The 24,833-nt window shown below is 36.1% G+C and overlaps 2 pseudogenes; both read left to right on the forward strand.

Moving 5' to 3' along the window:
• Positions 1 to 815: 815 nt before the first annotated feature.
• LOC114508429 lies at positions 816 to 6,744 on the forward strand (annotated as a pseudogene).
• Positions 6,745 to 9,067: 2,323 nt separating this feature from the next.
• On the forward strand, positions 9,068 to 20,940 carry LOC114508428 (annotated as a pseudogene).
• The last annotated feature ends 3,893 nt before the right edge of the window (positions 20,941 to 24,833 follow it).

A 24,833-nucleotide genomic window follows, 5' to 3' on the forward strand; every position in this document is an offset into this window, starting at 1 on the left:
GAAATGCCAAGACACTCATTGTGCAAGGAAGCACAGTTTAGCCTCCTTGAAGATGAGAAATCATGCAAAGAGAGACATCACATGGACAAAGAACATCCAGCCATCCAGCAAAAGAGCCCCGGACACATAAATGAGGTCATCTAGGACCATCTGGCCCCAGATCATTGTAACTGCATAGTTACTATGAGCAAGATCAACAAAAGAACTTCCCAGCTGAGTCCAGCTTACCAAACTGTGAACTGATAGAAATATGAATAATCAAATGGTGGTGGTTTAGAGCTACTGAGTTTTAGAATGGCTTGTAATGCAGAAAATTCATCCTGAAATTTTCATGAAGCCTTCTATGATTTTGTTAATCAGACACGTCTTGAGTATACAGTCTATTTCTGAAATTCCCAATTGCAACATATCTTTGACAAGATATATCTAAAAGATGATAATTATAATGACATATTCATATACATATGAAGATAAAAAGATAATAGCTGCTCTAAACTATTAGCATAGATTCAGAAACTCCTGAAAGCACGATCCAAGACTCTGCCTCCAGAAATAAATGTTTTATTCCGCCCAGCTGGGTGATTGTATCTAGCTGTCAGAATTCTTCAATATGATACTCTGACTGGTAGATTGTGGCTAAAAATGAGAGGATTGAGCCTGAACACTAACTCATTGATATGATATACAGAGTGTATAATTGGAAAGAAATGCCAGAGATTGGTTAAATGAATTAAAGTGGACAGAACTATCTTCAACTTTTTCTTTTATAGTGAAGTGCACTTATCCAGTGAGGAGACCGGCAAACTCTGCTCGAGATGGAGCCTCGCCGCCCCAAGCAACTCCAGGTCAGTGTATTGTATTGCCTTTGTGTGTCATTCAATGGAAATAAAGCAAGTTGAGGGGCCTGACATTTCTTGTGAATCTTCCTGAATTCTAAATGTATCATCATCTGATGTTGAATCAATCATGGCACCATAGGCAGACTGGGGGAAGAAGTGGAGTTGACACAAAGATTTTTATTCAATATAACAAAAGATTAATGAGGTAAGAGACACAATGGGGGAAAAAAGAACTGATAAGACTAACCACTGGTGGCCAATCCATTTGATGGTGAAAATTTTGGCATGGAAACTATAAGATGTAAATTCTACTATAGTTAAATAGGAAAAAAAAGAGTAAAACAGTGAAAATGACTCCCACAAAAAATGAAGTGACTACAGCTGACTGCATTGACAATGATGAAACCAGTAACTTGAGATTTAACACAAAATAAATTAAGATCAGCATTTTAAAAATATGATTCATATTCATGTTTTAATACTCTTGATAATTAACATCAACTAGTTTGATGCTTAGATATTGTGGAATAAAGAGGTCTATTTGGGATGATTATCTACCTAAAATCAATTGTGATTTTGTCACCCAACCCATTAATGACAAAATACAGCCATTCTCTCCTCCTCACGGTAGTAAAAGCTGGAGTCAGGTGAGTCTTCACAAAAAAAATGAGAATTGTCCTGTTTCCTATTCCATGTTAGAATAAAACATGCCTGTTAAACAACAAAATACTAAGAGTAGTAACCCCCTTAATTTATAATATGGCAATTAAAATAGAATGGACCCTAATTACATGCTTATTCCCTAAGTAATGCTGAGTATAATAATTCAGAGAAATGCCAGTCTTTCTTGTTCAAGAAACAAAAAGAGGATTATAATACAATAGTGGATTAACTTCCTCAGTTACCTCCCATGAGTTTGCAAGTATGTGAAATGTTCGGGCAATTAAAGAAAAGGCAAAGAAGAAAAAAAAGGAAACCGAGCTTAAGGGTAATGGATGGAAAAAAGATTAAGTCAGCTGGAGTCATTCTACTATATATTTTAAAAGGGGAGGAAATTAAAATAGAAAAAAAATAGACTGGTTACCACAAACCATCTATTTTATAAGTCATCTCCTTCAAAGAATCATGTCACATTCGATTTATCCTCACTGAGATGAATTTAAAGTAGATAAAATGAAAGAATTAAATAGGAGAGCTAAAACATGGTGCAATATTTATCTCATCTACAAAGTATGATTTAGACTAGGGGCTTGTAAATGTGTCTCCCTCCATGATCTGTAAGACTGTGTGAGTTTTTCTTCTTGGACTTGCTGGACATAGGCCTATAATACACCAGCATTCCTGCCTGTGAGAGAAAAAAGATACTACAGGGACTTCAGTGGGACTGGAGACTTATGGAGATGCTTCTTGTAAGACATTCAATGAATGAAATTATTCATGAATGAAATAAAATTTCACATCAAAATGTCAGAAGCTAAAGTGTATTTACCTAAATCCATGTTTACAAAGGATATAACATAAATGGCAAACAATACAGTTACTTTCTTCAGGTCAAATTTCAACCAAGTCTGTCCTCATTCAAAATAAACTAGATATGCAGAGTGAAACTTCCTAGGTCTATTTTGCAGTGAGTATTAGGCATCAGAATTTCCAAGGGGCAGCAGACAGTTTCTGCTTTGACTAAAAAAAAATGGTAGAAGTGGAGTAATAATATCAATGCACCCTATAACAATTTGAGTTTGACTAATGAGAAAGGTAAGAGGGTCACTGAGATTGATGGCAAATTAACAAAGGAATGAATAATGCAGTGCAGTTGGTAGCAGTGTCTGATATAAATTACCCAAAAGATGCAACAGGCTAATGGAGATTGGTGTAATGCAATTGATTGGATTAGAACCTTGTTTTCATACTTACAGCAGAAGAAAATCAAACTCCTGTTTGCCTTTATGTAGGTTGAACTTCAATATATGTTTACCACATTGTCTAAATTATTAAAGTTCTACCAAGCACTAAGACTTTTATGGACATAATATCAGTGAAGAACAAGCTGAATCACTGTCGTGTGGACATTATATTAATTGATGCAGACACCGGCCCACAGTGTCCACGTCATTATGGATGAAATGAGACATTCACATGGACTACTGAGTCAGGTGGAGGAAAAGGGACAGCATGGCTTTTCTCTCAGGGGGAGCAAAAGCCCAGGCCTCTGCCAGGATAGGCCTTTATTTCTATCTCGGGGCACATTACATGAAGGTCCTCATTTTCTATGCACAGGTTCACTTTAGGTGGTTACCTTTTACAGAAAACAAAGGAGCCAATGCCACTAATCACATCACAGAAGAGGGATATTTGCAAATGAAAAGGCAAAAGTGGTTGAACTGGTTACACTCATCCTTGGAAGGTTTAGCTGGATTTTAGGAAGTTACTTTACATTAAATGTCCTCAATTCAGGGTGAGGGAGTTTTAGTAAAAAGTAAAACTCATAGCGGTCTAGGTACATTGCAGGCCTGATTCCCCATGGGAGAACCTATCCGTGGGCGTGGGTCCTGTGCATCTCCCAGTGGGAGCTTGGCCCATACTACACAGACAGTCCCCCACATTGATAACAGAATGGGAAAAGGAACAAAAAAATTGACAACAAAAGTTACCTGTAAGTCTTATGAAAATGGATGATAAATTTTGAAAATTCAAAATTGGCTTACTTCATGAAATTTTGGGAGTCATTTGCCTGGTGTCTCAGAGATCTTCTCAAAACTAGAACTAAATTATTATTTCTGAAAATTTTGAATGTGAATAAGTCAACATTTAGTGAATATATTTTATTCTGGATAATGCACCTTCCTAACTTTTAGAATCATTATTGTCTACTTAAAACAGGCAGAGTGAAAGAAGAACTAAGTGATTAGGCAAAAGACAATTCAAATGGACACCTGAACAAAGCTCTTAATGTGGGATATGACAAAATGCCATGGCACAGGACTTGTCCTGGGCCACTGGGACTATAATATCCAAATGGACATAGGATATTATACATTTTACCAACTCAGTTCTACACTCATTGGACTTGGTAAGAGAAGTCAGACTGTGCCTTCAATACAGGGTAGTTACAGGTTAATAGGATTAGTTACCTGAAAGATACCAACTGTCACTGCTATCTATGCAATGCTCTTTTCAGTAGAAACTATTCACTTGGTATTGGGATCTAGTAGAGATAGCATGCAACACTGAAGACATATAGAATACAACAATGAATTTGCTCTCTTAAGTATCTTCCAAGAGATTTGTGGATGGGAAAATGTTAGAATAATTTGGGTAAAGTGCACCAGCAGACAAAAATATAAACTCTGAGCCTGTGATGGATACAATTGAGGCTCTAATGAGGAGGCTCCCCAAGAGAATTTATTTGTCAAGTAAAAATAGTGTGTGTGTGTCCACTGTATATAAATGCATATATATACACAGATGTACATTCTGTGTACTGTAGGTCTTGTCCCAGGAGAATCATCACATAATTACCATTTGCATGACAATCAACCAACCTAAGGACTTTTTCCTCACATATCTGTGGCTGAATGGCATGACCATATGACCCTCTGTTTGAGAAAATAATGCAAGCAGCATGATGCACTTATGAAAACTCTCAGTACAATGTGACTTTCAAGGATTCAGCTGGTGAAGGAAAAACTCTTGGAAAAAGTAAGAAAGGACAAATATGTACAGTAGTCTTAATTATTTGCAATAGTATATTTAGCTTTTGAACAAGAACTAGAAGCTTATTCTAAAGGGATCCATGTGGATTTCTCCAAATTGTTACACGGTGGTGGTAGTCTACCTATGTGCTTAGTTAATTGGATCATACACAATTGGAAAATTAAAAATACCCTCATGTGGAGATCTATAACTCGGGAAGGACTGCTAGAATTCCAAAGAATGAATAAAAGATAGTATATGTTGGATGGTCCTAAAAAAACTAACAGAAAATTTTGAAGAGACCAGAATAGAATACTTAAGAATGCATTTGAGGAAGGCTACTTTGGTGGGGCCTGGTGGACCCAGCTAGGTGGGTTCTGGTAGCTACATGAAGAGAAAGATGGATACTGTGATGCTAAGGACTCTGACGATTTCCGTAAAAAGTGGTAGAGAACAGAGCACAGGCTGGGGAAATACAAGAATCTGTTGGTAAAAGCAGAGACTGAGCATAGTGCTCTGTATATTAAGCTGAAGCATGCGTGCATGCATTCAAGTGGATGTAGAGGTCAAACAGAGAGTGAACTGAGGCCGACTATGAAAAGCTGAAAAGACAGATTCAGATGATCTAGAGATGCTCATATGTGACACTGGAAGCATTCAACTAAGCAAGGAGCAAAAATCAAGTCTGGCTCTTCTCAGCAGAGGCCAACCATTCATTGGCTATGCTGGACACAAAAAGACTTTCAACCATTGATGAATCTGTTCTATTTTATCAGGTATAAGCTTTGACAAGACTGATGAAATGCTGGATTGGGATTCTTCTTTGGTAAAAACTTTCAAACTAAAGAAGAGAGAAAAGGGGCACTCCACTACCAATAGGTCATGGATAGTCTCTCAGAACCTGTAAAAAAGCTCATTCCACTGGTTCCATGGTAGACCAGGGTTCACTTTATGAGTCCATACTTGCAAAAACTACAGTAACTCTTCCCAATGATGGCAGACCCATTGAAATTGCATCCACTTGTGAAATTGTGCCATAATGGGCAAAAAGCTAAAACAAAGTAAGTACTTGACAGCCTTGGAATAGTGACTCCACCTTGAGTAGCAAGCAGCTGGAGCCATGAACTGAGACAGACACTCCCAGCACTCCACAGAGTAATGAAGAGATGCATCTGTCTGACTTTGTCTCTAAGACTGTTCTAAAACCCGAATCTTACATTCCATGTGGAAAGTGAATAAAGTTTGGCAAGCTGTTTCTGAAATATTGAGACTGTTGTGTGGTCTCTCAGCCACACTGTCAGGGCCACTGTCCCCTTCCCTGCATTTCTACCCTGATAGGAACAAGTGTTAAGATTGGAAAGGAATGTTGGCAGATAATATGCCCCAGGCTTCCCAAGTAATCCTCTCTATTTTTGTCCACTGAACAAATGAGAGTGAGTGGAGAGGGTTGACCAACACAGGTCTGTGTCAGATATCAGGATTTGACTTGACAGTGAAAGCTCTGAAAGTGGAATTTCAAAGAGTGAAAACTATACCCTTGCTCAGTAAAGTGGATGATGTCCATGCTATCTGTGGCCTCCTGAAAGACTTCCTTTGAAACCTCAAACAACCCCCTCTGAACTTTTGGCTAAACAAAATCTTTATGGAAGCCACGGAAGTCACAGATGAGGACAAGAGAATAGCTGCCATACCAGGCAGTTGGTGAACTGCCCCAGGACAACAAAAACATCTTAGCTTTCCTTATGAGTCACTTGCAGGAGTGGCTCAGAGCCCAAACATTAAAAATGGATGTTGCCAATCTAGTTAAAGTCTTTTTCCATACAACAGTTGCCCATGCTGTGCCCCATCCAGATCCAATGACAATGTTACAGGACATCAAGCATCAATCCAAGATGGTAGAATGCTTGCTTTCACTGACCCTGGAATACTGGAGTCAGTTCACAATGGTGGAGCAAGAGAACACTGACCTCATGAATGTCATTGAAAACTCAAAAGCCTTTTGAACACTACAGACACCAGATTTTTAGTTGAGTTTATTGGGGCCTGTGGCCACTCCTGAGCATCAGCTTCTTGAGACTCCTTCACCCAGCCCCCTGACATGAAAGCCTGTTTCACCCTCACCAGGAGCATCCCCAGATTCCAGAGCAAAGATAAGTCTACCACCAACCTAAGATGACAAGGCAACATTTTTGTTTCTCCAGTGCTCAAGTGAAGTCATTTACTAACTGCAAGAAAAGGCATACCTATACTCCCTGTTCTGCAGCCTCTTGTACTCATTACTACTCTTAGCATTCTTGAAGCTTTAAATCAAGTTTAACTGTGCAAGGGGTATATATATTTTTTTTTTCCAAGAAAAAGACAATATTTGAAATAGCCGTCCAAATATAAAAGATGAGTCCCATGCAGTTTACCAGACAATGCAATTAGTCTGAATAAATATATATTTCTTTGTTCTCTGCTAAGGTATTGATAGTTGCCTATGAGTTTTCAGAATGACAAGAGAAAAAGATCTTTTTTTTTAACCTTTCATGCAATTGATTTGAAAGGAATAGAGTCCAGCTGGCAGTTATCAGGTGGATCATAGTGAACTATTATTTATAGCTTCTAGAGAATTTCTAAGGTTCTAGACAGGCCCTTACATTCTCTATTTTTTATTGTAAATGTTATTATTAAAGCAATGGTCAATAATATTACAAAAAGATAGAAACAATGTGAATTATTTAAATTTAAAGAATGCATATATATTTTCTCAACTCAAGGGACCTACTTTGCAATGACTATGATATCCTGATCAGCTAAAAGGCCATATTACTTGGACATATTTCATTTATTCTCATTCTCAGAGTAGTGTTTTGATAAAGAATTTAAAAAGTAAATTGAATATTTTCTTAAAAAAGAACAAATAATAAAGAGTTTATCTGCATAATCAGGTGACTGGACTTAACACTTTAATTATTTATTTATTTTGTGTTGTCATTTGAGTACAGCTGTCTCCATTTTCTCCCCACCACTCTTCCCTACCCCACTCACCCCCACCTCCCACCCTCAATGCTACTTCCCTTTGGTTTTGTCCATGGGTCCTTTATACATGCTCTTTGACAACCCTTCCCCTTCTTTAGCACTCTAATAAGGAAAATATAAAATGGGATCATTTGGAGTGCAGAAATGAGAATGCATGTGTAGGAAATGATTCCACACTACAACCGTCTCTCTTTTCCACTTCACAAAGTGTTTTGTTTCTGTTCTACTGTAGCATCTCATGGAGCCAAGAGCTTGCTTCAGTTTGTTGTCTCCTACTGAGAGAAACAATTGGCATATGACATTTTCTCTGAGACTTTAAGCCTTGCTGTACTTATTCCAAAAGAATTCTCTGATTGGCTAGGCCTTAAATTGTTCTGACTATGTTTGATATAAAGGATATCTCTATTACAAATTGAAGAATGTAAACAAATGAAGGAGAAGACATTGATGCAGTTAACAGCTTTTGCCAGTTTTGGGTTTGAGGACTATATCTGAGTCTTCAACTCAATCCAGGTAGAAAGAGTCAGACTAAATCTGGGAATAAATAACAGTAAGGGAAGTGGTAGCTTAATATAAAGGCACTTAGAAGTGAGTGATAACACCAGAAAAACCTGATAATATTTGTTCCCTCAAGAGTGTCTCAAGTCAAGAGAATGCCCAAATTAAATTTTTATTCCCTAGGGAAGACCACAAGCACTATTGCCTTATGAAAAAATGTCCTTTTCTTGGAAATGAGGTAGCAACTTTACCCAAAAATTCTTCCTGTATAATCTGGAAGGAAAAGGGGAAATACAGCACTCTCTAATGACCCTACTGACTTTTGATCGTTTGAACTATTCTTTTAGTTAAAGGTTTATAGACTATGGTCACTGGTCAACTCCTTATGTCCTTGATAATCTCAAGGACATATTACTTTTGAACTGTGCAGATCTGTAAGTATACAATATTTGATCATCTGTGAACTATTAAATAAATGCAAACCAGGTTGGCACACTGCTGAAGCAGTTGCTGGAATTTGAGGGGTGTTGTATTGCTGTAGCTTCCTTGGCATACCAGAGCTTGTGTTCTATTGAGCCGAATATGCTAAATGAAAATGTGATGAACTCAAGAGTGGGCCTTGAGAAAAGGTTGATAACAAGGAGAAGGGATAATATAAGGATGATGCAGGGTCCACACTCACTGAGATTGTCCTCTAGAGCTCCAAAGAAGCCCTATTTAGCTGTTCTTATCATACACATAGACTGAATAAATTTTAGAAGTATAATATGCAAATTAATAATTTTCTCATAGCTACAGTAAAATCTGTATGTGAAATGCAACTTTGCTAGATTACACTCATGCTCCACAGTAGCAATGGCAAGTGTAGTGGTAAAGTCAACACTAACCCCAGTGGTCATAAAGGGATTCAGAAACCATTGATTTTTAACTAGGTGTTTAGAGCCAAACTGAAATAGCATTTTTGGGAGCATGCCACAAATTTGAGAAGTACCTATTATCTCATAAAGAGATATTAAATGGATTGCTTTGGCAAGAAACTAGCCAAATTTGGTGACACTTGGAAAGGTATGTGGAGCACTTATATCCATAAAATGATGAGGCAATTTTCCTGAGTGACACTTCAGGAGAAGGTATGACCCCTTACTTAGGATGGGCTGGCTGTCTTCTATGCTACTAACCATGGAGTCAAATATGTTGTGAAGAGGATAACTGAGTATGATAGAAGTCCAGCACAAAGAAACTTACTCATGGAAATAAATAGTCTGAAAAGCCCAAATTGTGAAGAGTGTCACAGAGAAGCATTGCTTAGCAAAGATTTCCTTATAATACAACTGAAAGGAAAAGGGCAAATATAATATGCAATAAGTCATACCAGTAGGATGTGAATGGACACAATGATATTTAAAATTCAATAGTTGTCAAAGCTGATTGTAACTGGGTTATGAGTGGAGCATAGACTTGGTAGGTCCAAAATGAATAAACAGTAAGTTTTAATAACTACTTCTGCTATTGGAAATGAGACACCATTGATATGTGGTGAATATATGTTTGGTGTACAAAATATTACTTTAATAATACATCTGGTATTTGTTGGTTGTTTGAAAGATACTGAGTATAAAATGATATATTCCAATAAGAAATCACAGAATGGAATGTTATTTGGAAAAATTTTAAATCCTCAGTTGATGTATGTCCCATGGAAACTGATTTGACTGAAAAGAAAATAAATTTATTTCAGAATAATTATATATATATATATATATATTTCACATTTATTTTTGAGATGCACAATTAGTGATTAATGAAGAGGTAAAAAGTTAATCCAATTGGTTAAAAATATTAAAAACATGAAAAGATGTGATCAAGACTAACATATTTAGTCAATTATGCTAACACTCACTGAATTTTATATATTCTATTGGCTATAGAAGAAAATCTCCCTTTTTGCCTGTCGTATCAAAAATATATCTTCCAAAAGGGATATAAGAGGGTATTAAAAGTATGTATGACTGTACTCAGTACTCAAGGGTAGACTGTCATTAAAGAATTAACAGTGGGTCTGAATTCATATTCCATACTCAGGAACAGTTAAAAATACGACTTCGGATTTACTTTCTTGCAACTCTGCCCATGGGGGTGTGTTGGCAATCTAAGCAATGATGTACCAAGCATATTTTACATGCTTATCAGAATTGTTCATTGTTAAACTTCATAGGTAAGTTGTCACTGCCCTGGGGATGATGCAACTTGGCATCGAGAGCTAGAAGAACTTCATGGGAAAATAGTGTAAAAGTTAGGTGAGGAAAGAGAATTCAGTTTCCCTGAATGGCTATGCCCTCTGAAGCTTCTTTTGCATCCAGATGTGCCAGACCCTGGAGGGCCTTTACTATTTTGAAACCCACAGATACAAACGCTATCTTGTTGTATGATGTATTCTCATATTCTCTGTTTTTCAAATGAACAAGAAAGTGAGGAAAGACAGGTAGAAGTCACAATCTTTTTGTAACCTAATTTTAGAGTCATTAGATACAACTCACAATCAAGGAAACAGAATTATATAAGAGTTTGAATACTAGGGGGGCAATCACTGGAAACCAGCTTAGAGGTTGTCTACCATACTTAAGACAGAAAATATTCAAGCAACAAGTTAACATTTGTCTGGAAGTGAGTTCATATGACTTCTAAGTTACTTTCAGATTTACATTTCTATAATTTTGTAATTTAATTGTGGAATGAGAGAAGTTATAGAAATATTTTTAATACATTTTCAAAAACTGAATAGATTTTTATATTTTAGGTTAATTTTCCCTTACTAATAAAAGAGACTCATAAGATAAAGTTTAAAAATATTTAGTCAAAATTCTGACTATTTTTATGATTTTGAAGTATTTAACCTCATATCCTTTATAAATTTATTTTAAATAAAATTTATAAAAACTCCCTATTTAAATACATTTTAAATATTATGTATTGTTAAAATCTTTGCTCAAATCTGTCTGCCTGATAGGTTTTCCTTTTAAATGAGATTTTTCCAAACATGACAAATATTTTTTCCTTAACTGATTTCATAATGCTAATTAAGATTATTTAATAATTACAAAATAATTTATATTTATCTTTAGCTATTTGCAGTTTACAAAGTCTGAATTAAAGCCCTGAGATTCTAGTCTAATTCTTAAATGAATGTCACATCAATTTATACTTGCTCAAAATAAATATTTTTTATGATATCTGTCCTTTTGATATATACTTGTAAGACTCTTTTTGCTTACCCTAGGATAATCTTGAAAGAAATTAAGTAAGCATTTCTTAACTCTAAGTGCCCATTTCATTTTTCAAATACCAGATTTTTCCAAACTGAAATTTTAATTTTTTTATTCTAATACACAACATTAAGTTGTATTGATAGTAATATAAACACATAGAAACATTTTTCTTTTAAATATATGGAAAAGTGATTGAAATATATGTGAGGTTTCGATACCTGTGATTATTTGAAACTCTATGGAAACATGCTGAATTTATATATATATATATAAATAAAATACTCTAAACTGACTTTTCAATATCCATCAAAACTGATGGCCAAGTTACAGATATCTGAATAGCTGATTTAGGGCAAATATTCTGAGTGACCTCATACGAAATAGCATACTCCATTTCAGCTCTATTGATGCACCCAGGAAATGGGAAGGTGAAAGTCACAGTTGTGGTGTCCAGACTGTTTCCCCTACATACAAATATATCCCAAGCTTTAAAAAATACCTCTCTGCTTTTCTAAGCCTTTTCCGCACAAAGTAAGCATCTGTGTGATTGGTTGCTGGGTTAAGAGGTTGCATAGATTACTAGATCATGCTACATTTTACATCCAAATTAATGTCACAACTGTAACAAATCAGGATGCTCAGCTATTGTCAAACAATATAGGGCCAAGGTTGGCAAATTAGTTAGTATTAGCATATAGACCTTTTGGCAGGAAAGGAAAGCTCTTTACTTGAAGTGGGCATTCTACAGAATTTGTCAGCTAGAATCTGCCACTGATCTCATTAACTCATTTGTCTTATTTAGGCTAAATTGGCAGTAATGTCTTCATGGCAAATGCTTATTTTTACAAATGAGCAATGAAGCAGAATATGGGGAAAACAACACTAAAACAGCTTTACTGAAAGTTTTTAAGGTATTTCTGGAGCTGGAATACTGATCTCTAGCTATAGAAAATTTTCTTTAGCTCTTCCTTTTGTTTTATATTTAACAAAAGGAAGAGCTAAAACAAATTATATTTGTTTTATAATTTTAGCTATTAGGACACCTAATGCAGGAATTAGAGTTCCTTAAGTCTATTGAACAAAAATGCATTGAGTATTAAGAAGGTGAAGGATTTATTTTTGATACTGGATAAGTAAAGAAAGAAAAGGTTATTTTCCACTTTCATTATTTTAGTATTATAAGTCAAAATTTCCTTACATGATCTCGTTTGGACAAATCATATAACTTATGCACCTATGTAGAGATTTATATATTTAAAAAAAGCACACATACACACAAACACACACACATACATATATATATATGCACACATGATCTTACTATAACATGATTTGTTCTGATCAGCTTATGTCATTTGGCTTGTGAACAAGGAATTTTAGAAAATTAAGTAATAGAAAGACACTATTTCCTTTTCATGGGGACATATGAACATAGACTTACATGAGCACATATACAGACAGCCTCAGAATAGTATGTTGTGTGTATAGATGTCAAAGTACTTTATTAATAATGGGTATATAAGCTGTTTATACTATTGTTAGGACTAGATCAGCTAGGTTATACTATATGTAATAAATGAAGTCATATTGAATTCCTAGCAAAAGATCATTTTAAAAATATGTTGGTTGATGCATGTAGAAAACCATATGCAGAAAAAATAGTAAATGCCAAATAACATGAATTTTTATAAAATTATTTAGTTCTATAATCTTACATCAAGTCACATTTTTGAAATTACAGCTTAAGATCTGCCAGAGAAGTACTACTATGCTCTGTACCCAAATTTTCATAGACTTCATAATTATGGATCCTGAGAAAAATCTCTATTCAAATTTATGGACAAATTTTTTGTGGAAAAATAGAACTCCTTGCAAAAACAAGATAATGAATAGTTTTTTACTAAAATGAGTAGTAACGGAAAAAATAAGAATATTACTCACTTTGGTTTTTATTTAAAATGTGATTATTGAATATTGTAAGGAAATTCACAATCCACAGTTTTATTTGATACATAAGAAGAGCCTTGTTCTTTTGTCACAGATATTAATTCATATTGCTTCTTCCTGAGGTTATAAATGAATAAACATCAAAATTCCATTTGCTTCAATGTCACTGACAAGAATAGCGCATCACTTATGTATTATAGTAGAGACTCCATGTTGAAAATGCAAGTAGATTACATAATGGACTTAGTGGTTATGAGTGAAAATATATTAAATAAATTATTTTCTAAATTTCCCAGAAAATGTGTTTCCAAGTACACAAGAAGTAAATCATTTGTAATTAAGGCATTTAAACCTAAAATTACATTTTTACCTATTAATACGGAAATTTATTTTTATTTTAAAAATACAATTTGTTTATAGTTCATGTGAAGACAGAATGAGTAAATATGGGCGGGTTACATTCTGGTCTGATCACTGAGGTCCGATCAAAACATGTGGGTAAACACTGAATTATGCAGAGTGTCCTGCTTTATAGAAAATCTGACAGTGCTTTATTGAAGTGTAATTGACAAATAAAAATGTATACATTTAGTCCTGGCTGGTGTAGCTCAGTGGATTGAGTGCGGGCTACAAACTAAAGTGTCGCAGGTTCGATTCCCAGTCAGGGTACATGCCTGGGTTGCAGGCCATGACCCCCAGCAACTGCACATTGATGTTTCTCTCTCTCTCTGTCTCTCTCTCTGTGTCTCTCTCTCTCTGTCTCTCTCTCTCTCTCTCCCTTCCCTCTCTAAAAATAAATAAAGATAAAATCTTAAAAGATGTATATATTTAAGGTGTACAGCACAATAAGTTGATAGCATTTTCTTATTTCTGATATAACAAAATGTTCTAGGATCATCTCATGTTTTCCCTGTGCACCCTAGAATCAGCCATTTGCCCAAAGGTCAACTTACATCTTTTTAGCTTATCTACTTTGAACACAATTCCCCAAAAATCAAATGTAAGATATAAGAAAATCTTTGGATGTTTTCTGGTTAATGAGCATGAAGTTGATTTTACTAAGAGGAGAATACCTTCTGTAACACAGAAAAATTATGAAAATATGTTATTTATTGAAAATAATATAAATAAGTGAGAATATTAATTAATTAATGGATCTCAGTTAACGGAATTCAGCATTTTGGTAGACATTTTTAGAGTTAGAAATTTGAAAATCAATTATTTTTGGAGAATAAGAATGCTACTACTAACAACTAGCATTTAGTTTTGAGAAAGAAATATACTTAGTTTTGAGGGTAAAGCAAAAGTAGGTTTACACTTGTGAGTATGCAAAACAGAGTTTATTATTATTTTTTAATTTTATTCATTTATTTGTAGAGAGGGGAAGGGAGGCAGAAAAAGAGGGAGAGAAACATCAATGTGTGGTTGCCTCTCTCACGTCCCCTACTGGAAGCCTGGCCCACAACCCAGGCATGTGGCCAGCACTCAGTCCACTGATTCATACTAGCCAGGGCCAGAGTTTATTATTGTATTATTATTTAAGTTTTGTATTATTTTCCATATGAACAATTGTAAACTTACTTTGTCCCACCCTGTATAACTCCTTTTCTTTATCAACACTATGCATAGCATTGTGATACAGAATACTGCTATCCTAAATGTTCAATCTAAAAGCTACTATGAACTCTTTTTAACCTCACAAAAACCAAGAAGGAAACTGGATCCTAAAAACATGTAGTATATTCAAAAAGGATAACTATCAGTGAATATCAATTACAGTCTGGCAAATTCCCAATAAGCAGTACTACTGAAATAAGATTTGGGACATGAAAGTGAATTGCTAAAACCTATTTTGTAAGCTTTAATTATTTAAAATAACTTGGAAGTAGGATTCAATTATCCTTTTACAAATGGAACTCAGTTTTTAACTACCAAATAAGTCAATATTTATAAAACGGAGGCATATCTGTGATTATTCTGATATAAAACAATGGCTATAAAATATCTAAAATGGCTCGAGATAAAAATCACATTTTTTAAATGTGTCAGTATATTCAATAGAGAAGTGGAATTTCTTTGAAATCAGAACAAACTGGGAAGAGAACGTTAGGAAAATAAGTGGTTGCTGAAGCTGCCGTATATCTGAAACATGTATTGTTTGAGGGAGTGTGCTGAGAATCCACGAACTGGTACTATGCAGGCTGGGGAACTCTACAAATATTCACTCCATATAAAATCAGGATTGGATAAAGGCCTACTCAATAAGAAAAACTAAATAATAATATTGAAGACAGAAAGTAAAGAAATTTTATTTTTCATGATCCAGGCTCTTGGGAGAAGTAAAATAAAAATTACTTCCCATGAGACCATGAGATTTTTACAGCAGTTGTCTAGATATAAGAACTAAATGTGCACCATTTGTCTGGTTAAAAAAACACACAAAAAATAATTTAACATATTTCTTGGATTTGTATTTCCTTTGGTTCTCAAGCACACAAAAAAGAATAATAATAATCTACTGTGGGGAACTGACCCTAGAACCAGGTTTCATAAAAATGCCACAGAGATTTACAAAAATATATACATCTCAATTAAATTTAATAAAATATCATAAGAAATATGCCTCCGTGAATGATATTCATCAGGGAAAATTTTTTAAAAATACTAGATACATAGAAATTATATATTTGAATTATTACATTTTACAGTAGGCTGATTAATGGCTCCCAAATATGTTGACATCTAAATCCCTGGAGCCTGTGAATAGGTCATCTTACATGGTAAAAGAGGTTCAATAGGTGTGATTAAGTTAAATGTTTTAATATGGAGACATTATGCTGAATTCACTATATCCTTATAAGACTTAGTAGAGTTACAGTCTGGGAGAAAGGATTGTGATAACAAAACGCAGAGACTAAAGTGATGCAGCAATGAGTTAAATAATCAAGGAATGCCAGCAGCCTGTAAAAGCTTAAAGAGTCAAGGAACACATTCTACTCTAGAGACATCAGAAAGAACCAGACCTGATAACATCTTTATGTTAGCCCATTAAGAGCTCATCTTTTTACTTCTGACCTTCACCTGACATCCTCACCCAAGGATATGTTTTATTGATTTGAAAAAGACAACAAGGAGAGAGAGGGAGAGAGGTTGAGAAAGAGAAAACAAATCACGTATGAGAGGAATGTCAATCGGTTGTCTCTTATACACCTTGCCAGGGGTCAACCCCACAACCTAGGTATGTGTATGTGCCCTGACCTGGGATCGACCCTGCTACCTTTTGGTAAACAGACAGACCCTCCAACCAACTGAACTACCCAGCCAAGGCTGACCCTTGTTGGGAACCACCCTGCCTGGTTTAAGAAGCTGTAACCCCACCAAGGCTAAGGCTGAGGGAGTGACCTTGGACCCTAAGCCACCAAGGAGACAAAAGCTTATCTTCCTGGCAGGAGCTCCACTTCTGCTCCTTTTACTTCATCCATAACTGGCTCCCAATGCTTGGTCGGTTAGCCAATGACAGGTAAGATTCCCCAATCTTACCTGTCATTCCCCAAGGGGGGAATGACCTAAGACAGGCATGATCACATGGGAGGCCCCCAAGGAAGGACTTTGGAGGCTACAGCAAAAGGGGGTGATGGACCTTCGCCCCTTGGCTTTGACATAGCCTGAGTCCTCATTCTGTCTGTGAGAAGTCTCCTAATCTCTTGGCTGCTTTACTTCCCCTGACTGACTTAAGCCTGAAACAATGACAGAGGATGGTGCAGCCCTGTGCTAGAAAGCGTGGGTTCCCCAGGCAATCAGGCCTAAGAAAGAATATGTAAAATCCTGTGAAACCTGCTGTGTTTAGAATTCTCTCAATTAAATGATAAGGGTCCAAGCAAGAAGTAAGTTTGTTCCTCAAAGTTTTACAACTCTGTAGCTATCTGATCCTGACTCAGAATTGGCCCTCAGAGTTCTTTGTTATCTATTGTTTGATCCTTACTTCCTGGCAATGATTAATGAGCTCTACCTGTATTCTTGTGCAAATGAACCCAATAAAAGCCCACTGAGGAACAGGCTCCTGGCCCTTCTCCTTTGAGATTGACCACCTTTCCTCCCCAAGCAAATCATGTCTTGGTAGACTTATTCTCATCCATGGTGGCCGGGGGGAGGAGGGGCTGTGGGTTGAGCCCCCCCACAGACCCTCACATTGATAAAAGAATAAACTGGTGTTGTTTCCATTCATGAAGTTTCAATTAACTAAAATAACTATTGTAATAATGACCAGAAATGATCATGATAAGATTATCATAGGAAACTAATACACATATAAATATGAAATAAGAATAATTAAAAAGCTGATATTGTGAGAATATAAATTGAATTTTTTTCTGAAGAAAGGAGACTATAAATACATATATACAGCGATTTGGGGGAGGCTAAAAACCAACTAGTAGAGATTTTCAAAAATGCAATAACACAAATTAAAAATTCTGTAAGATAAACAGCAGAATACACACAGCTAAAGAAAGAATTAATTGCATGCATGAACCATATATAGAAAATACAGATAATTCAGTGTAAGAAGTCAGAATTATAAAATTTTTTAAAAAGCTTAAGAGTGATTTTGGAGAATAAAATGAGAAAAGATAATGCATATCTAAATGTACAGTGATTGTAGATAGAAAATATTGGAGGGAATTTCATCTGAGACATTTCTAGAATGATGAAATACACAACTCTCCTTCCTTCTTTTCTTTCTTTCTTTCTTTCTTTCTTTCTTTCTTTCTTTCTTTCTTTCTTTCTTTCTTTCTTCTTTCTTTCTTCTTAATTGTTGTTCAAGTACAGTTGTCTCCATTTTCCCACCACTACTTTCCCCAGCCCCAGCCACCCCCACCTCCCACCCTAAGTCATTCCCCCCTTTGGCTTTATTCATGGGCCCTTTGTACAGGTTCCTTGATGCCCCTTTCCCTTCTTTACAACTTTCACATTTAAGCAATAATTATCTACTTCTGTAAAAAGAAAAATTCATATGTAAATACATTGTGATCAAATTGGATATCACTAAAGACATCGTGAAAGACATAAAAAATAGCCAGAAAATATTTACTGCAGATATACGTATGGTTGAAATATGTCAAAATATTATGATATTTCAGGACTACATTTTATAAGAGGTCAGTGTTTTAGACATATAGAAATAAATGTGTCTTTGTATGTTTACTGGAAAACCAAGGAAAAAGAAGTATCAAAGTACATGTTTAATCATAATTTTTCTAAAGTATAAATTACATTACATATTATAACATTATATATAATATACACATATACTATGTGTACTTAATACACATATGCATATATATAATACACATGACATTAAACATGATATATATCATATGCATATATAATCCATATTATAATGCATATAAATTACATTACATAATGTAACAATTTGTAAGATAAAGTGCTAACTCCTTTATTTTTTTCATTTAAAATGTTAAGTGGAATAGAATTTTTTTTTTAAAAAGGAGAAACATGAATACTATGACAAAATAGCATTGGTAATGACAATGGCATATGCCAATTTTCATACTCAGTTACCCTAACTTATACTTTGTTCCTTTTTCAAAAATATTTCATAACACCAGAACTTGTTCAGTTTATTTTCTTCACTTTTATTTATATTCATTTATTTAATCATCCAACTCTGTCTTGCAACATATAGCAAATATTTACTCATGTTTTCTATCTAAATCCAGTCATCTTTATAGGTCTAACTCAACTTGTCACATCGTCCATACTTATTCTAGAACTCATGTACACACACCTTGATAGAATAGCCTTGAATGACAAAAGAGAAACAAAACAAGAAACAATAAAACAGATCAGTGGCCCAGGTGGGCTGGCCACTAGAGTGGGCGCAATTACCATCTCCATCTCTACAGCCACCTCTGTGGCATCCTTGCCCCGGACACTTGTTGCTGAGTGGAGAGAGCCAGGCGGGGTCACCGGGGTCATCATGGTGCCCAGCATGGTCTTGAGGATAAGAACTTTGAGCTCATGGGCATTTCAATTATGGAGGACCAAAATGAAGATAAGTCCACCAGGAAAAATACTCTGTGGCAGATAAGTAATGGAACATCACCTGTGATCATGTCCAAAAAGAGGCCATCAGAAGGAAGCTCAAAAGGAAAAAGACTTTAAATATTAAATATTAAATATGTATTAATTCTATATTAAATAAATTTTTATCCAGTGGTCTGAATCAGATCAAGGGGAATTTGTGGAGGACCTTATTTCTGATCGTGTCATTACCAGCATGAACATATTAACTCATACCTGAAGTCTATGTTGCTGCAGGACTGTGTTGCTGCTTTACCAGAGCAAGACTTAGACCACGTAACAGAAAGCATTCTTTCCTACCTGGATGCCAGGTCTCTGTGTGCAGCAGGGCTGGTATGTAAAGAATGATAGCAAGTGACCTCCAAAAGATTGCTTTGGAAGAAGCTGATTTGATGAGTGGTGCTCACTGACACTCTGTGGAAGGGACTTGCAGAAAGAAGAGGGTAGGATCAGTATCTGTTTAAAAACAAACCCATAGATGGCCCTCTCAACTCATTTTATAGGTCATTATATCCAAAGATTATCCAGGATACAGAGACTATAGAATCTAACTGGCCATGTGGATGACACAGTTTGCAGGGGATTAAGTACTGCTCTGAAATTAGTAAAGGCATCTACTGATGGTGAAAAAATCATCAGTGGTCTATGAGGTAATTCTATTATGAATTGGGATAAAACCAGCTTGGAATGTTTGAAAGTGTTAGTGGGGCACACTAAGTCTGTCCTTTGTCTCCAGTATGATGAGTGTGTCATTGTGACTGGCTCTTCAGGGTCTATAGCGAGAGTCTGGTATGTGAATGGAATGCAAACATGGGTGAAATTCTGAACAGGCTGATCCATCACAATGAGGCGGCACTGCACTTAATGCTTCCGCAGTGGACTGATGGTGACCTCTTCCAAGGACCACTTCATTGTGTGAGGCATGGCTTCTGCCACTGATACAACTTTACACCTTGTCCTTGGCCGCTGCACTGCTGACAGTGTAGTAGACTTTGATGATTAAGTACATCATGTCTGCCTCTGGTGAAAAGACCCTCAAAGTCTAGAGCATAAATACCTGAGAATTGGCGTGTACTCTAAATGGGCACAAAAGAGGCATTGCCTGTCTCTAATACATGGACCAGCTCATTGCTAGTGGATCATCAGATAATACCATCAGGCTCTGGAATGTCAAATGTGGAAGCTGGTTAAGACTTCTAGAGGGTCATGAAAAATTGGTGCAATGCATCTGGTTTGACAAGAGGATTGTCAGTGGGGCCTGTGATGGGAAAATAAAAATTGAGGACTTGCAAGTTGCTTTTGACCCTCCAGCCCCAGCAAGCACATTGTGTTTGTGCAGATTGGTGGAATGTTCTGGATGTGTGCTTGGGCTACATTTTGATGAATTTCGCATCATCAGCCACTCTCATGATGACACTATTTCAAATGGGATTTCTTAAATGAGACTCCAAGTCCAGAATGAGATTCATTCTTCCTCCATAACATACACTTACATCTCTAGACAACAGGCTGCCCCACCCATTTCAGGGTTTCCTACTCTTGAACTACCAACTACATGGCTACCACATGCCTAAAGGAATTCTTCACAGCTGAGTTATGAAGCTGAAATTGGTACTAGATGCTCAGTAGATGCAAAGCAGCCTAATTCTTCAAGTTCTGACATTTCTCACCTCTGATTCCAGTCTCCACTTTGAGAAGGGTACCTTAGTTTCACCAGCTTCAAGTAGGACAAGGAGCCCATTTCCTCCCTTCATCAGTGAAACAAATCTAATGCTTCAAATGTAAACTGTTTATGTAAAAGGAACAACCTGCTTTCCAGGATTGACAGTCAGGAGAAGACTTGGCCTCTAATTTGTATTGATTGCTTTTCACTTTGGTCCGATACTAAGAAACAGCATCCTTTGGTGAAATTTTGGGTACTGAACACCCACCCAGAATATCCAGGGCTTCCCTTTTCAGAACTTTCCTTTTGGCTGTCCACGTGATTCGGTATTCTGACTTGTATTAGGAACATGTTGGATAATGGAAAAGTTTCTCTGGAATGTTTTAGTAATATTTTTGGATTTTACTTACTTTCGGTACAATTTATCTTAATTTAAGGAACTGTAAGCCAGGTTATATTATCTCTCAACAGGTAATAGAGCCCTTTTCTTTTATTAACTGTTCTTTGTACCCCAACCACCTCCTGATATTTGATAGAATAACACCGTTACACATGGGCTTGCCTCCAATTTAAAATACTGTATCTGCATGTAGATGTAATGAACATAACAGTTTAACCTCAAGGTTGCTGGAGCCAGGGCCCCATGCCTGAGACACTAACACAGATTGTGTTTTTACTTAGCCATGGACTAGGCTTTAGAACCTGATGCCAGGGTTGATATGGATTACATAGAACCCTTCCTGCAGTATTTATATGGTGTTTTTATTTTGTCATTGGCATTGTGTGTGTGGTGTGTTTCTAATGGAAATCTTGTTTTAAAATGAAATTTTTAAAGTTTAACTCAGAATGTTTTATTTGTTGAGCCATGTATACAATAGATAGGTACCCGAACATTTTTGTTGTTGTTATTGTTTTCCTCATAAGTACTCCTGAATGCTAGTGGTCACTTCTCACAGTACTCATTCCATGTCACTGTCAAAACCATTATTCCCTGTGTTAATAACCCCAAGGAGGGAAGAACAAGAAGGCCCATACTGAGTGGCTCTAGAAATCATGCAACCTGTTCTTGTCAGAATGTTAACGGGCCCTGCTTGCATGTTGGAGCCTATATACCAGGTCAGGCTGTTTCAGGGGCTCATCTTGATTGGAAGGGTACTCCTACATGGTACAAAGCCTCAAGTTCATGAGTCCAGTCCCCGTCATCCTGGCATCACTTGCTGTTGTGGCCCTGGCAGATTTTCAGAGCTCCTGAGTGCTCAGCAAATCAAATATATGAATAGCAATGTCATGCTGACCATGCATGGAAAGGACTTCGGCATACAACTGACACTCTTTTCCCTTGTTCAATATTAGATTTTGATTTGCCCTATGCCACTGTTTCCAAAGATCAAGGGGTTATCAGTAACAAAATAAAGGACCAATAAGAGCCCCATGTTAATGAAACCTCTTCCTGTGGAAGCACACTCTACTACCAAAGAGAAGGTCCTCAGGCTCTGATTTGCTTTGTGTTGAGAACAGTGTGGGGTCCATGTGTGTGTATGTGATTGGTTTTGGGGAAGGCTTTGCATTTTTCTTTTTTAAATACATCCTTCATTCCCACATAACTAAATTTCTGTTTCTGAGAAACTGAGTCTTAAAGTATAAAAAGAAATATGCTTCCATCCATAAAGGAGATGTTGTCAGCTTCCCAGTGGTCATGAAAGTGAGGTAACTTTTACCACCCTTCATTGTACAGCTTTCCTAGCAGACTAGTTAGGAGAGCCTGGGGAATGGGAGGGGGAGGCAATTCTTCTGAACAAATGAACTTTCCGTTGTTGTTTTTGCATGTTTAATATAAAAGATCTTATTCCTTGAGAGATCATGGCCCTTGAATGTGCATACAACCTTTGAATGGTACCTACTAAATTACAGCAGGGGACGTTGGCACCAAGGAATTCTGACTTTCTGGGATTACAATAGTACTCCCCAGCAACACTCTGGACTTTATTTTACTAAACCTTAGTTGAGCAACTGTAAATTACTGCTGCATTAATATTTTTAAAGCACTGACATAGTTTAATTCTTACTTATAAATAATTATATTTGCCTATTATCTATTTGAAATAAATTTGAGTCTGGACACCTATTGGAACTGTTAAATTGTACAAATATTACTCATGACAGCTTTGTACTGTGGAATGTGCTTAATAAACAAAAAGTTGACCTTTGTCCAATAAATTATTAAGTAATGTCAATAAAAACAATAAAACAAAACAACCTGCTTATTTGTCTTATATAAGTCCATGAATTACATTTATTTCCTAGAAGAGGCAGATGTAAGTAAGAGGTTGTGTCTGTTGGCTTGGGTTAGTTAAGTTATCTTAAGACCTATATGCCCTTAAAATAAATAATTTCTCTTTATTCACTGATTGATGAGCACAGGTGATATCTTTAAATACCTTATAAGAAAAGTAATTTTTGTTGTTAAACTAACATTAAAAGGTCTTTCAAAGTGAGAGACAACAAGTGTTTATTAAGATTATTGGGTGGGAGTTGGGGATGGGTGGGGCAAGTGGGGAGTGGTAAGGGAAAAATGAAGACAGCTGTACTTGAACAACAATAAAAAAAAAAAAAAAACACAATTACTAAGAAGGCCTGTTCAGCATGCTGATTCAGGCAGAAGCCCAAATACTATTCCAATTAGGAGACAAAGGCAATGGGTATTCATGAGAAGTGGAAGGGGAACAATCATGTCTATAGAATGAAGGTGTTTCTATTGGTGCAGATAAAGTGACATACTGATGTTAATTCTAAACACTGTTTTTAATTGCTGGTCTAGTAGCCATCATTCTAGTAGTCATAGTGACTGCTTTCTTGTTAACTTGTCAAACAGTTAAACAGCATTTTTCTTTTCTTTTCTTTTTTTTTTTGGAGGGGTGTGGAGGACACAAGTTTGCTTAGGTGCAGCCCAAAGAATATTTTGCCCTGTTTTAATTAACATTTCAAAGGTTTGAGACATACAGCATGCAAAGCAGTTTCTCTGGCATGGCAGGTCTGGCTCATTTTACAGTGGCTCTATTTATATTATTGTTTCCATTGTTAACAAAAAATGCTTGTTCATTCAAACACGAAATCCACGTCCCAGATAGAGTAAAATAATGATATGATTAGTTATAACTACATATCCTTAAATACATACCTGAATAGAATGTTAAGAAGAAATAAGATGTGTTATATTCCAAAATAAATGTACATTTAGCTATATGGACACAAGTGCAGAACACCAGAAAAGTACAAGGTTTGTCCAGAAAGTATCCATTCATGTACTGTGAAAAATAGAGGCATTTATTGAAAAAGATACAAGAAGCATTGTAAATAGGACAATGACGCATCAGTCCCCCTTAAAGTAGGCACCATGGGACCTCACAAAATTCTCCCAGCATCTCTTCCACTGTTCAAAACACTGAAAAATCCTTTGTTGGAATCACCATCAGCTGTTCCTTCCTAAGTCCCTGAATCTCATCAACAGTCTGAAATCTCTTCCCTCTCAAAGGTGATTTTAGTTTTTAGGAAATCCAGAAGCTACAGGGCACCAAATTTGCACTGTTGTGGAGGCTGAGTAACCTGGATAATTTTATATTTCACCAAAAATCTCTTTGTGAGACATGATGCATGAGCAGTTGTGTTGCTGTGATGAAGCTGCCAATCACCAGTTGCCCATAGTTGCAGTTGTATTTATCCTATTGCATGTATTACCCAATGAAGAACATTGAGGTAGTAGTCCTATTGATTGTTTGGCCTGGAGGCATATATCCATGATGGATA

The sequence above is a fragment of the Phyllostomus discolor genome, chromosome 11 (assembly GCF_004126475.2).
Source record: "Phyllostomus discolor isolate MPI-MPIP mPhyDis1 chromosome 11, mPhyDis1.pri.v3, whole genome shotgun sequence".
NCBI classification, from domain to species: domain Eukaryota; kingdom Metazoa; phylum Chordata; class Mammalia; order Chiroptera; family Phyllostomidae; genus Phyllostomus; species Phyllostomus discolor.